The sequence below is a fragment of the Lissotriton helveticus genome, chromosome 2_1 (genome assembly GCF_964261635.1).
Source record: "Lissotriton helveticus chromosome 2_1, aLisHel1.1, whole genome shotgun sequence".
Classification (NCBI taxonomy): domain Eukaryota; kingdom Metazoa; phylum Chordata; class Amphibia; order Caudata; family Salamandridae; genus Lissotriton; species Lissotriton helveticus.
In genome coordinates, this window is record NC_136059.1 from 933,613,504 (window position 1) to 933,627,492 (window position 13,989).

A 13,989-nucleotide genomic window follows, 5' to 3' on the forward strand; every position below is an offset into this window, starting at 1 on the left:
AGCCCCAACAGGTCCCTTTGGACTTATCTCCCTCAGAATTGGACATCTCCCAGCTTAAACTTTTAAGAGCCCTTCAAAACCTCAAAAAAGAAAAAGCTCCTGGTCCAGATGGTTTCACCGTCAAATTTTATACTCATTTTTCTAAGCTTCTTTTACCCAAACTACAATCACTTATAAAACAATGTTATGCCTCAAAAAGCTCTTCTGGTTCATTTTCTGAAGCCCATATCCGTCTTATCCCAAAAGAAGGTAAAGACTCTAGGTACTGCAAAAACTATAGACCTATTTCATTGGTCAACATTGATTACAAAATTTTCTCTAAAGCTTTAGCATTACGCCTCGATTCATACCTACCAGATTTACTAGGAAAAGAACATTCTGGCTTTGTTAAAGGGGCGAGTCATTACGGACAATACATGGCTCTTTTTCGATGTCCTATCCAAATCTTCACATCTTAACCATCCCCTGGCGGCAATTGCATTAGATGCCGAAAAGGCTTTTGATAGAGTTGAGTGGAAATATCTATTTTACACTCTTAAATGGTTTGGTCCCAATTTTATAAACGTATCATCTCTCCTTTACTCTAATCCGCGTGCAGCAGTTTGTGCCAATGGCTTAATTTCGCCTTTTTTTAACTTAGGAAGAGGAGTGTGGCAGGGTTGCCCTCTTTCTCCTTTCCTTTTCAATTTAGCCCTAGAACCATTTTTATCAAAGCTGCGTCAAAATTCAAGTATCGAATGTTCACATTAAACTAGCAAAGGGGGGTGGTGATGAACAGAGTGCCTGAATTAAGCAGACCACTCTTACCCAGTCCGAAGATCAGGGCTTGATCCATCACCGTTTTTTAGCTCACTGCACCATCCCAGCTCAGAACTTGGCTATATGCAAATTAGTCTGTTCCTGTCCCAGTGCATGATGGGAACAGGGCAAACCAAACTACCAAGCCAATTCTTATACTGGGAAGGAAACAAGCTTCCGGGGACCGGTTTCTGCCATTTCAGGCGTCGTCGGCCCGGCTTGCTTGAATCCTGATGGTGCAATGAGCAAGGGACTCACATCTGAGTATACCCTTTCACGCATATGGTGGACAAAATGATTCAGAAAAGGGGGGTGGTGATGAACAGAGTGCCTGAATTAAGCAGACCACTCTTACCCAGTCCAAAGATCAGGGCTTGATCCATCACCGTTTTTTAGCTCACTGCACCATCCCAGCTCAGAACTTGGCTATATGCAAATTAGTCTGTTCCTGTCCCAGTGCATGATGGGAACAGGGCAAACCAAACTACCAAGCCAATTCTTATACTGGGAAGGAAACAAGCTTCCGGGGACTGGTTTCTGCCATTTCAGGCGTCGTCGGCCCGGCTTTGCTTGAATCCTGATGGTGCAATGAGCAAGGGACTCACATCTGAGTATACCCTTCCACGCATATGGTGGACAAAATGATTCAGAAAAGGGGGGTGGTGATGAACAGAGTGCCTGAATTAAGCAGACCACTCTTACCCAGTCCAAAGATCAGGGCTTGATCCATCACCGTTTTTTAGCTCACTGCACCATCCCAGCTCAGAACTTGGCTATATGCAAATTAGTCTGTTCCTGTCCCAGTGCATGATGGGAACAGGGCAAACCAAACTACCAAGCCAATTCTTATACTGGGAAGGAAACAAGCTTCCGGGGACCGGTTTCTGCCATTTCAGGCGTCGTCGGCCCGGCTTGCTTGAATCCTGATGGTGCAATGAGCAAGGGACTCACATCTGAGTATACCCTTCCACGCATATGGTGGACAAAATGATTCAGAAAAGGGGGGTGGTGATGAACAGAGTGCCTGAATTAAGCAGACCACTCTTACCCGTCCAAAGATCAGGGCTTGATCCATCACCGTTTTTTAGCTCACTGCACCATCCCAGCTCAGAACTTGGCTATATGCAAATTAGTCTGTTCCTGTCCCAGTGCATGATGGGAACAGGGCAAACCAAACTACCAAGCCAATTCTTATACTGGGAAGGAAACAAGCTTCCGGGGACCGGTTTCTGCCATTTCAGGCGTCGTCGGCCCGGCTTGCTTGAATCCTGATGGTGCAATGAGCAAGGGACTCACATCCGAGTATACCCTTCCACGCATATGGTGGACAAAATGATTCAGAAAAGGGGGGTGGTGATGAACAGAGTGCCTGAATTAAGCAGACCACTCTTACCCAGTCCAAAGATCAGGGCTTGATCCATCACCGTTTTTTAGCTCACTGCACCATCCCAGCTCAGAACTTGGCTATATGCAAATTAGTCTGTTCCTGTCCCAGTGCATGATGGGAACAGGGCAAACCAAACTACCAAGCCAATTCTTATACTGGGAAGGAAACAAGCTTCCGGGGACCGGTTTCTGCCATTTCAGGCGTCGTCGGCCCGGCTTGCTTGAATCCTGATGGTGCAATGAGCAAGGGACTCACATCTGAGTATACCCTTCCACGCATATGGTGGACAAATGATTCAGAAAAGGGGGGTGGTGATGAACAGAGTGCCTGAATTAAGCAGACCACTCTTACCCAGTCCAAAGATCAGGGCTTGATCCATCACCGTTTTTTAGCTCACTGCACCATCGCAGCTCAGAACTTGGCTATATGCAAATTAGTCTGTTCCTGTCCCAGTGCATGATGGGAACAGGGCAAACCAAACTACCAAGCCAATTCTTATACTGGGAAGGAAACAAGCTTCCGGGGACCGGTTTCTGCCATTTCAGGCATCGTCGGCCCGGCTTGCTTGAATCCTGATGGTGCAATGAGCAAGGGACTCACATCTGAGTATACCCTTCCACGCATATGGTGGACAAAATGATTCAGAAAAGGGGGGGTGGTGATGAACAGAGTGCCTGAATTAAGCAGACCACTCTTACCCAGTCCAAAGATCAGGGCTTGATCCATCACCGTTTTTTTAGCTCACTGCACCATCCCAGCTCAGAACTTGGCTATATGCAAATTAGTCTGTTCCTGTCCCAGTGCATGATGGGAACAGGGCAAACCAAACTACCAAGCCAATTCTTATACTGGGAAGGAAACAAGCTTCCGGGGACCGGTTTCTGCCATTTCAGGCGTCGTCGGCCCGGCTTGCTTGAATCCTGATGGTGCAATGAGCAAGGGACTCACATCTGAGTATACCCTTCCACGCATATGGTGGAGAAAATGATTCAGAAAAGCGGGGTGGTGATGAACAGAGTGCCTGAATTAAGCAGACCACTCTTACCCAGTCCAAAGATCAGGGCTTGATCCATCACCGTTTTTTAGCTCACTGCACCATCCCAGCTCAGAACTTGGCTATATGCAAATTAGTCTGTTCCTGTCCCAGTGCATGATGGGAACAGGGCAAACCAAACTACCAAGCCAATTCTTATACTGGGAAGGAAACAAGCTTCCGGGGACCGGTTTCTGCCATTTCAGGCGTCGTCGGCCCGGCTTGCTTGAATCCTGATGGTGCAATGAGCAAGGGACTCACATCTGAGTATACCCTTCCACGCATATGGTGGAGAAAATTATTCAGAAAAGGGGGGTGGTGATGAACAGAGTGCCTGAATTAAGCAGACCACTCTTACCCAGTCCAAAGATCAGGGCTTGATCCATCACCGTTTTTTAGCTCACTGCACCATCCCAGCTCAGAACTTGGCTATATGCAAATTAGTCTGTTCCTGTCCCAGTGCATGATGGGAACAGGGCAAACCAAACTACCAAGCCAATTCTTATACTGGGAAGGAAACAAGCTTCCGGGGACCGGTTTCTGCCATTTCAGGCGTCGTCGGCCCGGCTTGCTTAAATCCTGATGGTGCAATGAGCAAGGGACTCACATCTGAGTATACCCTTCCACGCATATGGTGGACAAAATGATTCAGAAAAGGGGGGTGGTGATGAACAGAGTGCCTGAATTAAGCAGACCACTCTTACCCAGTCCAAAGATCAGGGCTTGATCCATCACCGTTTTTTAGCTCACTGCACCATCCCAGCTCAGAACTTGGCTATATGCAAATTAGTCTGTTCCTGTCCCAGTGCATGATGGGAACAGGGCAAACCAAACTACCAAGCCAATTCTTATACTGGGAAGGAAACAAGCTTCCGGGGACCGGTTTCTGCCATTTCAGGCGTCGTCGGCCCGGCTTGCTTGAATCCTGATGGTGCAATGAGCAAGGGACTCACATCTGAGTATACCCTTCCACGCATATGGTGGACAAAATGATTCAGAAAATTTCTGAATCGTTTTTGGCCACTATAGGTATGGCAGGGTATACTCAGACTTGAGTCCCTTGCTCACTGCTCCATCAGTATTCAAGCAAGCCGGGCCGACGAGGCTGAAATGCCAGAAACCGGTCCCCGGTAGCTTGACTCCTTTCTGGTGAAGAATTGGCTTGGTAGTTTGGTCTGCCCTGTTCCCATGATGCACTGGGCCAGGGACAGACTAATTTGCATATAGCCAGGTTCTGAGCTGGGATGGGGCAGTGAGCTAAATAACGGTGATGGATCAAGCCCTGATCTTTGGACTGGGTAAGAGTGGTCTGCTTAATTCAGACACTCTGTTCATCCCCACCCCCTTTTCTGAATCGTTTTTGGCCACTATAGGTGTGGCAGGGTATACTCAGATATGAGTCCCTTGCTCACTGCTCCATCAGGATTCAAGCAAGCCGGGCCGACGAGGCTGAAATGCCAGAAACCGGTCCCCGGTAGCTTGTCTCCTTTCTGGTGAAGAATTGGCTTGGTAGTTTGGTCTGCCCTGTTCCCATGATGCACTGGGCCAGGGACAGACTAATTTGCATATAGCCAGGTTCTGAGCTGGGATGGGGCAGTGAGCTAAATAACGGTGATGGATCAAGCCCTGATCTTTGGACTGGGTAAGAGTGGTCTGCTTAATTCAGACACTCTGTTCATCACCACCCCCTTTTCTGAATCGTTTTTGGCCACTATAGGTGTGGCAGGGTATACTCAGACATGAGTCCCTTGCTCACTGCTCCATCAGGATTCAAGCAAGCCGGGCCGACGAGGCTGAAATGCCAGAAACCGGTCCCCGGTAGCTTGTCTCCTTTCTGGTGAAGAATTGGCTTAGTAGTTTGGTCTGCCCTGTTCCCATGATGCACTGGGCCAGGGACAGACTAATTTGCATATAGCCAGGTTCTGAGCTGGGATGGGGCAGTGAGCTAAATAACGGTGATGGATCAAGCCCTGATCTTTGGACTGGGTAAGAGTGGTCTGCTTAATTCAGACACTCTGTTCATCACCACCCCCTTTTCTGAATCGTTTTTGGCCACTATAGGTGTGGCAGGGTATACTCAGACATGAGTCCCTTGCTCCCTGCTCCATCAGGATTCAAGCAAGCCGGGCCGACGAGGCTGAAATGCCAGAAACCGGTCCCCGGTAGCTTGTCTCCTTTCTGGTGAAGAATTGGCTTGGTAGTTTGGTCTGCCCTGTTCCCATGATGCACTGGGCCAGGGACAGACTAATTTGCATATAGCCAGGTTCTGAGCTGGGATGGGGCAGTGAGCTAAATAACGGTGATGGATCAAGCCCTGATCTTTGGACTGGGTAAGAATGGTCTGCTTAATTCAGACACTCTGTTCATCACCACCCCCTTTTCTGAATCGTTTTTGGCCACTATAGGTGTGGCAGGGTATACTCAGACATGAGTCCCTTGCTCACTGCTCCATCAGGATTCAAGCAAGCCGGGCCGACGAGGCTGAAATGCCAGAAACCGGTCCCCGGTAGCTTGTCTCCTTTCTGGTGAAGAATTGGCTTGGTAGTTTGGTCTGCCCTGTTCCCATGATGCACTGGGCATGGGACAGACTAATTTGCATATAGCCAGGTTCTGAGCTGGGATGGGGCAGTGAGCTAAATAACGGTGATGGATCAAGCCCTGATCTTTGGACTGGGTAAGAGTGGTCTGCTTAATTCAGACACTCTGTTCATCTCCACCCCCTTTTCTGAATCACATTAAACTAGCAGCCTATGCTGATGATATATATATTTTTTTTTTTTTTTGTCCAAACCGGAGGAATCAATCCCAGCTTTTCTAGCGGAGGTGAAATCTTACTCTCTCATTTCCAGATACTAATTAAATTATGATAAATGCGAAATATTACCTTTAACAAAATGTTCTTTTAGTTCACAATTCCAAGCTTCTCAATTCAAATGGAGCCCAAACCACATTAAGGGCCAGATGTGGGTAATCTCGATTTACCTACTCTTAAATACCGAATCATACCGATTCGGTATTTAAGAGTAGGTAAATGGGATGTAGGTAATTTCTCTTTTTAAATTACCGAATCGGTAAGATTCGGTAATTACCGAATCGGTATTTACCGATTCGGTAATTGCCATTCATTCCTATGGGCCTGGAGGCCCATAGGAATGAATGTCAATTACCGAATCGGTAAATACCGATTCGGTAATTGGAGGAAACATTGAAGGGTGGCAGGGTGTCACTTTGACACCCTGTTGCACCCCTCAATCGTGTATGGGTGCACATGTTGCAAACATACATGCCCTAAGGGCATGTATGTCTGCAACATGGCAGCGTTTGAAAAGCAAAAAAAAAGCTTTTTCAAGGCTTTTCATTATTTACCACCAACTTCTTGTTGGTGGTAAATAACGAATTCTTAAAGCCCTGTAGCACTGATTACAGTGCTACCTACATCTCATAATACCGATTCGGTAATATTACAGAATCAGTAATTTTACAGAATCTGTATTTTAGGTGGCCCTACATCTCATTTTCCAAATACCGGTCGGTAACGGCCGAAATTACCGAATTTCGGTATTTGCCTACCTACATCTGGCCCTAAATATCTTGGTCTACACTTTACACCTTCAATTTCAGAAACAGTAACATTATGTATGAATAAATGTCTCCAAAATAATACAGATCTGACCTCTAAATGGCATCCTCTTTACTTTTCCTGGTGGGGTCGTCTAGACACCATAAAGATGATGCTATCGCCTATAGTTTTATACACTGTTTCAAACATTCTTGGCCCCATCTCATCCAAATTATTTAAAAAAGTCAACTCAATTCTATCTTCTTTCTTATGGAATAATAAGAAACCTTGAATGTATTTACTAAAATTAATACGCCCTAAAACTACCCTGATCCCCCTGCCCTGAGCCCTAAAAACCGCCCGCCCTGAAAACTACCCCTTCCCACCCCTGACCCGAGCCCTTAAACTTGGCCCCCTACCATAACACCTACCCAACCCCCCTGCCTTGACCCCCAAAAACTGCCCCCTGCCATGAAAATTGAACCCCTCCCCCTCGCCCTGAGTCCTGAAACTCGGCCCCCTACCCTAGAATCTACCCCGACCCCAGCTCCACGCACAGACCCCCCGGCCCCAGCCCTACTTGCTGAACCGCATTCTGGTCCTTCCTGTAGGTCCTCCCTTCCGGTTCCTCTCCCCGCCTGCTTAGACAGCTTGAATGCCGACTGCCTGGTTAATGCATAAAGGCTGTTTCCCAGGTTAGCGGTCATTTTTCAGTTGCTTATTTTTAATTGGTTGTTAAATTGATACTAATGCCCAGACCTGTGGAAAAATTACAAATTAATGAATACTATAAAAATGTGCTGCACTATGCTTCATAATTTGACTTTTCTGACCTCATACCTAATTCAACCCAGCAGAATAATTTGGTGCTAACATGCAGCATAATTCCAATTGCACTGGAAAAAAACAATCAAGCAAAAAAAAAACCATTCTGTGTGTCTACTGTTTCAAGGAACTAGGGTGGGGCTCTGCTTTATAAATATCGCCTGCAGATAAGAGATATTCTGATAGAGTTGTCTGTCTGCGAACATTCCCTGCCCACAGGAGGATAACTCGTCATCAGGAGGAAAGAGATACACCTAAAAGTTCTCCTTTCCTCCAAAGAGGTTACAATATATATATTTCTTCTTGGAGGTAAGGTGATATATTTGGTGTGGCCCTGAAAATGGTATCCGCTAACAATTTCGTTTTTTCTGCTGTCAAATTGTAATTTATTTCCTCATTGTTGAGAAATGATAAATTGTAGAAGCAAAAAATAATCCCATCCCCTAAAGTTTACAAACTCTTAATCTCAGACCAAAATGTTCTGCTCTTTACAAAGATCAACTTTGCAAAACTTGGCCTGCTTGTCAAACTTTTCGGGATAAAATATATTTCTTGTAACATTTTCTTGCAAAACATTTTTTCAAAAGGATTTTCCCAGATGATTTGTGCAGGGAATTTGTTGTGTCATTCCAGACGTAGCTGAGTTGTCTTTCATGTATTACTTCTTGGTTGCAGGATGGTAAATGTTAACCTTAGTCTGTAAGTCTGGTTATCCTTATACTCCAGCCTCTTCTGGTCATACACCAGCTCCACCAGGAGCAGCCCATCTTCCAACTGTCACCACCCATCCACAAAGGCACCCAAGCATTCCATGCGTCACAGTCACCCCAACATTCCAATACCAACTCTCACTAAGGCTGAGCAGCAGGGAGACAGCTAGGCTGGGAAACATATACTAATACAATCAAGATATAACATATGCCCTCATTTTAACTAAATACAAAAAAGAAAGATAAAACATGGGAGGAACTATAAACAAGCAAAAAGTTCAAGACTCAGGGAAGCAAACTAAAATACAACTTTGCAAGAGTCTGAACACTAAGAAATCAAAAAGGAGAGGTAAACATATTGGCAAGCAATAATAAACCCATCCTCCCCAATGAAACACTTCTGAAAAACATAAGAAGAAAAGGGTAGACCCACTCTTAGACAAACACCCATGACACAACTATCGGGTGAAACTAAAAGTGTTAGGGACAGGACCCAAAAGACCAAAACTGTGTAGAGCGTGAGTCCAAACGTACACGTGTAGCACCAGGTGACTTAAACACAATATGTATGTAACATGAGCGCGTGGTGACCTACACACCCATAAAACATGTGATGCACAAGTGTACCTTTTGTTCACTGATCAAAACAGAGCAGCAGTACACCGTAAACCAGTGAAATATCAGGTTTGGTTTAAACTCAGATCCAATTAAATGCCCTGTTATTTGAATCTCCAAATAAAGAACTCCAGAGTACCGATACACGAGTGCTGCTTCCCACAACTTGCAACTTGCTCAGAATGCTTACGTGTGGCTAACAATGCTCCACACCACACGCGGTTGGCCACAATAGCACAGGACCCACCTTTAATGTGTGCGGAAGGGAAAGCAGCCAACCCCAAGATGGCGGCACACTGACAACGTCATGCCGGATGGCTCCGAGCTCGTCAGTGCACCAAAGCATCCCCTGCCATCACACAGAGCTACATAAATCGGCACAAAATAAAATTTCAAAATCCTCGTGGGAGGACTTCTCTGAAGAGACTGCATGCAAACTCGAATTTAAAGGTAAGCGAGCGCGTGCAACATTTGACTCGTGCCTCAGTATTTAAAATGGTGCGCGGCGGTTAAACTGCCAGAAAAGCCAAACACCAAAATGTCCCGTTAGCATGACCAAATATCTTGCGAAGTGCTGAGCATTTGCCAGACGATCCACAGAAATCCCACCAGAAAGCTGCAAGCGCAGTCTACAGCACAAAAAGCAAAACCCCCGAACTCTGAAATCGACGCTGCCTGACTCCAAAATGGCGCCTGCGGAGGACATAATGCCTCCTAATAACTCCGGACCATCTCAACAGCCAGTCCCTCGCCAAGGAATTCTTTCCTATGCTGCGTCCCCCCTCTGACTCTGTGCCATGGAATTCTGCTCTCTGTGTTCTTCTGGATTCTTGACTTTCCTGACTTCTGTGCTTCCCGCCTGAGATGGTCTCCGTCTATACCCACCACGAGGACCCACCATTTTGTCTGACCTTTGTTCCCTTCCTTCTTCCATCAGGACTCCTCCTAATGACCCTTGATCGTTTTTCTCTTTTTGATGGGGGGCTTTAAATATATATGTAAATATGTATTATATAATTATCCAAGCCTAATTGCTGTTAAAATGTAATCCTGTGTGAATTAACTATTTGTTTATATAGAACTCCAACCACTAGTATATGTAGTAGACGTTTGTACTTACTACCATTCCTATGTGATTTTAGAGTGTATTTGTTTGTATCTCTTCCTTGAGTGACTTTTAACTTGTACATCTGCAATTTTTTCCTGTTTTTATCTCTTCCTTGAGTGACTTTACACCTTGTACATTTGCAATTTTTTTCTGTTTGGATCTCCTATGTAACTCATGTAATCCAAAGTCCTTATGTAATGCAACTGGTTCTTTTGTAAAGCTCTCTGACACCTTCGGGTAATGTTCGCGCTATATAAAATCACATTAAATAAATAAATAAAAAATAAAGTGCCGAAGGCAAATTGACTGTAGCTCCAATGTCCAAAACAGCTTACTGTATAGCTGACACATAGATGCTCACACCGCCAAAGACCAAATCCAACAGTAGGAATCACGACCATGCTAACTAGAAAGCACTGTGTTGCAGAGTGTAGATATCACCCACAGTAACAACTCGCTTCAATAGAGTGCCATTGTTGTTGAGTGAAACAAACCCAGAATGTACTTGTGAGTTAGCAGCAGAGTGGTGCAGCTTGTCAGAAAGCTCCAAATGCAGTGAGAATGTCCATGTGTGCCGCAACCAAATTACAGTAGAATGTATCGTAATTAATATGTGGAAGTAGTGAGGCTCACACTACTTACCCACATGGATCACAGTCATTTTTAAGAGTCTAATGTAGCATGTCCAGGCTGGGGCTGTACAATGGCAAGGACACTGGTGGGGCTGGTTTGCCTGTAGCTCCATTATTGATGCTTTAATCTTTGTTACTTTAAGTTCCTTTTGGGTTCTTTATCTCCAAACCTTAGACATGTTCTTTAAATCTTGTAGCACGCTTGAGTCTTGGTCCAGGTCATAGCCAAAATTTGCTGTGTCTTACCAGACGTAGCTGAGTTGTCTTTCATGTATTACTTTATTAACTTCTTGGTTGTAGGATGGTAAATGTATACATCAGTCTATAAGCCTGGTAATCCTTATAGTCCAGCCTTTTCTGGGCATACACCAGCCCCACCAGGGGCAGCCTGCCTGCTGCTCAGCCCATCTTCCAACTGTCACCACTAATCCACACAGGCACTCAAGCATTCCATGCATCACAGTAACACCAACAATCCAATACAAACTCTCACTCGGGCCTAGCAGCAGGGAGACAGCTAGGCTGGGAAACAATCAGGATATAACAGAATTGTTCCTGTAAATCTACTTTTGCATGTTTCTTCTAAAAGAAATGTATTTAAAACTATGACAAATTCATAAAGTTTTGATTAAGTAAAACTTCATACCTATAGACCCACACCATTCAGTTTTTTTTCAATGGAACATGGTTTAGCCGAAACTAGCCAATCATTTTAGTTTCTGTTAAAGGGCATGAGCTGCTCCATTTTTTAGCTTCCACAAGTTTTTTAACCACTTTTCAAATGCCATTCATAGGTGGCTGTAATTTAATTATTCTAATTCAGGTTGGGAGTTCAAATTGAGGCACATAATTATTTCACTAAGCCGGGTCTGGTGGCTCAGTGGACTAATGCATCCACCGCAGGGGCCTGTGTTCGACCTCATGTTCATAGGTTCAAATCCCAGTGGGTCCACTCTGCCTTTCATCCATCTGAGGTTGACAAAATCAGTACCATTGAGTTGGGTAACAATAAACATCTGTTATTCAGCGCCAAGATACCCCTGTTGGGGTGAACATGCGCTTTACAAATACACATGTTATGTCATTTATGAGGAGAAGTTCTAAGTGACACAAACGAAAATTGCTAAGATTCTGTTTTGAAAAACAGCATTGTATAAGACTATATTTAAAAGCACGTCCTGTATTCTTTGATTATCACTCTGCTTTTCATCATCCCCAACATCTACCAGTGGGTCATTTTCTGTTATTTTCTGCATATGTATAATGTTGATCATCAATACATTTAGAGTTAATCAGGAGTATATATTTTTTCTTTTGCTTTGAAGCATGTGTATTATTAGTGCTACTAAGCAGCCACATTTTCCATATTTACTGAGGATGGGCTTAAACGCCATAATCCTAAAGGGTATAGCAAGCTGATATGGACATTCACAGGCACATTTAAAATTTGAAATACAATGATTTTCATATTTTACTCAGCTAGCGAATTCCCAGATAAGAGGCATACAAAATGCCAATGCTTGAATAAATGAGAAAGGGTCGATCCAGAGCAATGTCAGCACATTCTTGAGTCACAGATATCCGGTCATACATGCCCTTGCTATTCCTTTCAATTAAGCCATTTCACTGTGGAGCAGTACTTAATTTTATCAGGGGGTTCAGGTGGAGACGAGCACTTATTTTCATTATTAGACTTTAACCTAACAGAAGAAAGAGAAAGGCAGAAAAGACGGAAAGACGGAAAAGAGGGAAATAAAGAAGCAATCCATTAACAAAGAAACGAAGCAGGAATAGAAAAAACCTGTAAGGGTGGGAAAATAGAGAAAGAATGTATGGTGGTGAATTAAAGAGGTATGAAGTGAAATCAAGAATAGATAACCATGGCATTAGGCAGCCAAGATGTTTGGCTTATTCCCTTATAAATTCGTCACTGGGTGGTGGTAAATGAAATAACATTGGATAAGGGTTGCATTCAATGTGTGCCAAGAGTAGTTGTACCCTTGCCTTGAAACATTCAACTATATATATATATATATATATATATATATATATATATATATATATATATATATATATATATATATATATATATATATATATATATATATGACGCTCAGCTTCAGAGAATCCCCCTCAGAAGAACCGCACTCGTGAAACCAAAGGTTTTTTGGTGCTCACATCATAATCGTTTATTTACAAAGCTAACAGACGCGTTTCAGCATCAAGCCTTCGTCAGTGTTAGTTACGCTTAGCAGGTTAGCCTAGGTATTAATGCAGTCATGTTTTTGCTAAACATAGTTGGTGGACTGAACATTTTACTGCTGAGCGCCATCTTTGAGTGTGCAAACCCATCATTAGATCTGCGTTTTCTTATGTTTTATCTTGCACTTGCTCAACATTAATGGAAACACAGTACAAACAGTATCGCCGTGTATCGGCATGGCTCCCTGCATTACAACGTTACGGGGAGATTAAAGGAGCGCAAAGCCTCGCAACTCCCATTTCAAGTTTCAACAGTCCATCAGGCCATGTATTGGCAAGTCACTCTATCAATTACATACAAATAAGGCATTTTTTGTTTGTGCATTATACCACTTAAATTTTCTCTCCAGCCAAATTAGTCAATTCAACACATTATTTCATATGTTTCTATCTAAAATGTTTATACTTTTCGTTCCTAGATCTCTTCATACCTCTGTTATCACATTTCTTCTACTTGTATACAACCATATCAATTGGTTTGGATGTGAGTTGAATTATGTAGATAAGTGGGAGGGAAGCGAAAGAAAGAGGAGAGAGCATAGAGAGAGAAAAGAAAAGAAAAGAGGGTCTAATAGAACGAAACAAATCACATCAAATTATTGCGATGGGAATAGTTCATTTCTAATCCAAGTCATCTTCCTAACTCATTTCCTATAGATCATATATCTATCAAAATTTCTGGATTTTTCTCAATGGACAATCAGCCAGTAACTCTGGGACCTGAAGACAATTCTCTTAACTTCATTATCTCATCTACTATTTATTTTCCTAGATGGACAGCCAGTTCTTCCCCGCTATTTAACCCCAGTGGTACCTTTGTCATCAGGTCTATAATGTACCTAGATTCCAGGCGTCTCAGCTTTTTGAGCCTATCTCCTCCTCTCACATTTTCAGGCACAAAATCAAGGCCGACGTATTGCAGTTTGCTCCTATCCCTTCCATGTATCTGGTCAAAGTGTCTTGCGACGGGGTAGGTTGGGTCTGCTTTGTCAATCGCCCTGAGGTGTTCCAGGACTCTGACCTTTAATTGATGAATCGTGCTCCCTATATATCTTAGGCC

The 13,989-nt window shown here is 43.8% G+C and overlaps 1 protein-coding gene across 1 annotated transcript in view; it reads right to left on the minus strand.

Moving 5' to 3' along the window:
• Positions 1–13,989, minus strand: part of LRRC2 (leucine rich repeat containing 2) — an 878,803-nt gene that overhangs the window by 696,629 nt on the left and 168,185 nt on the right. The window lies entirely within an intron of this gene.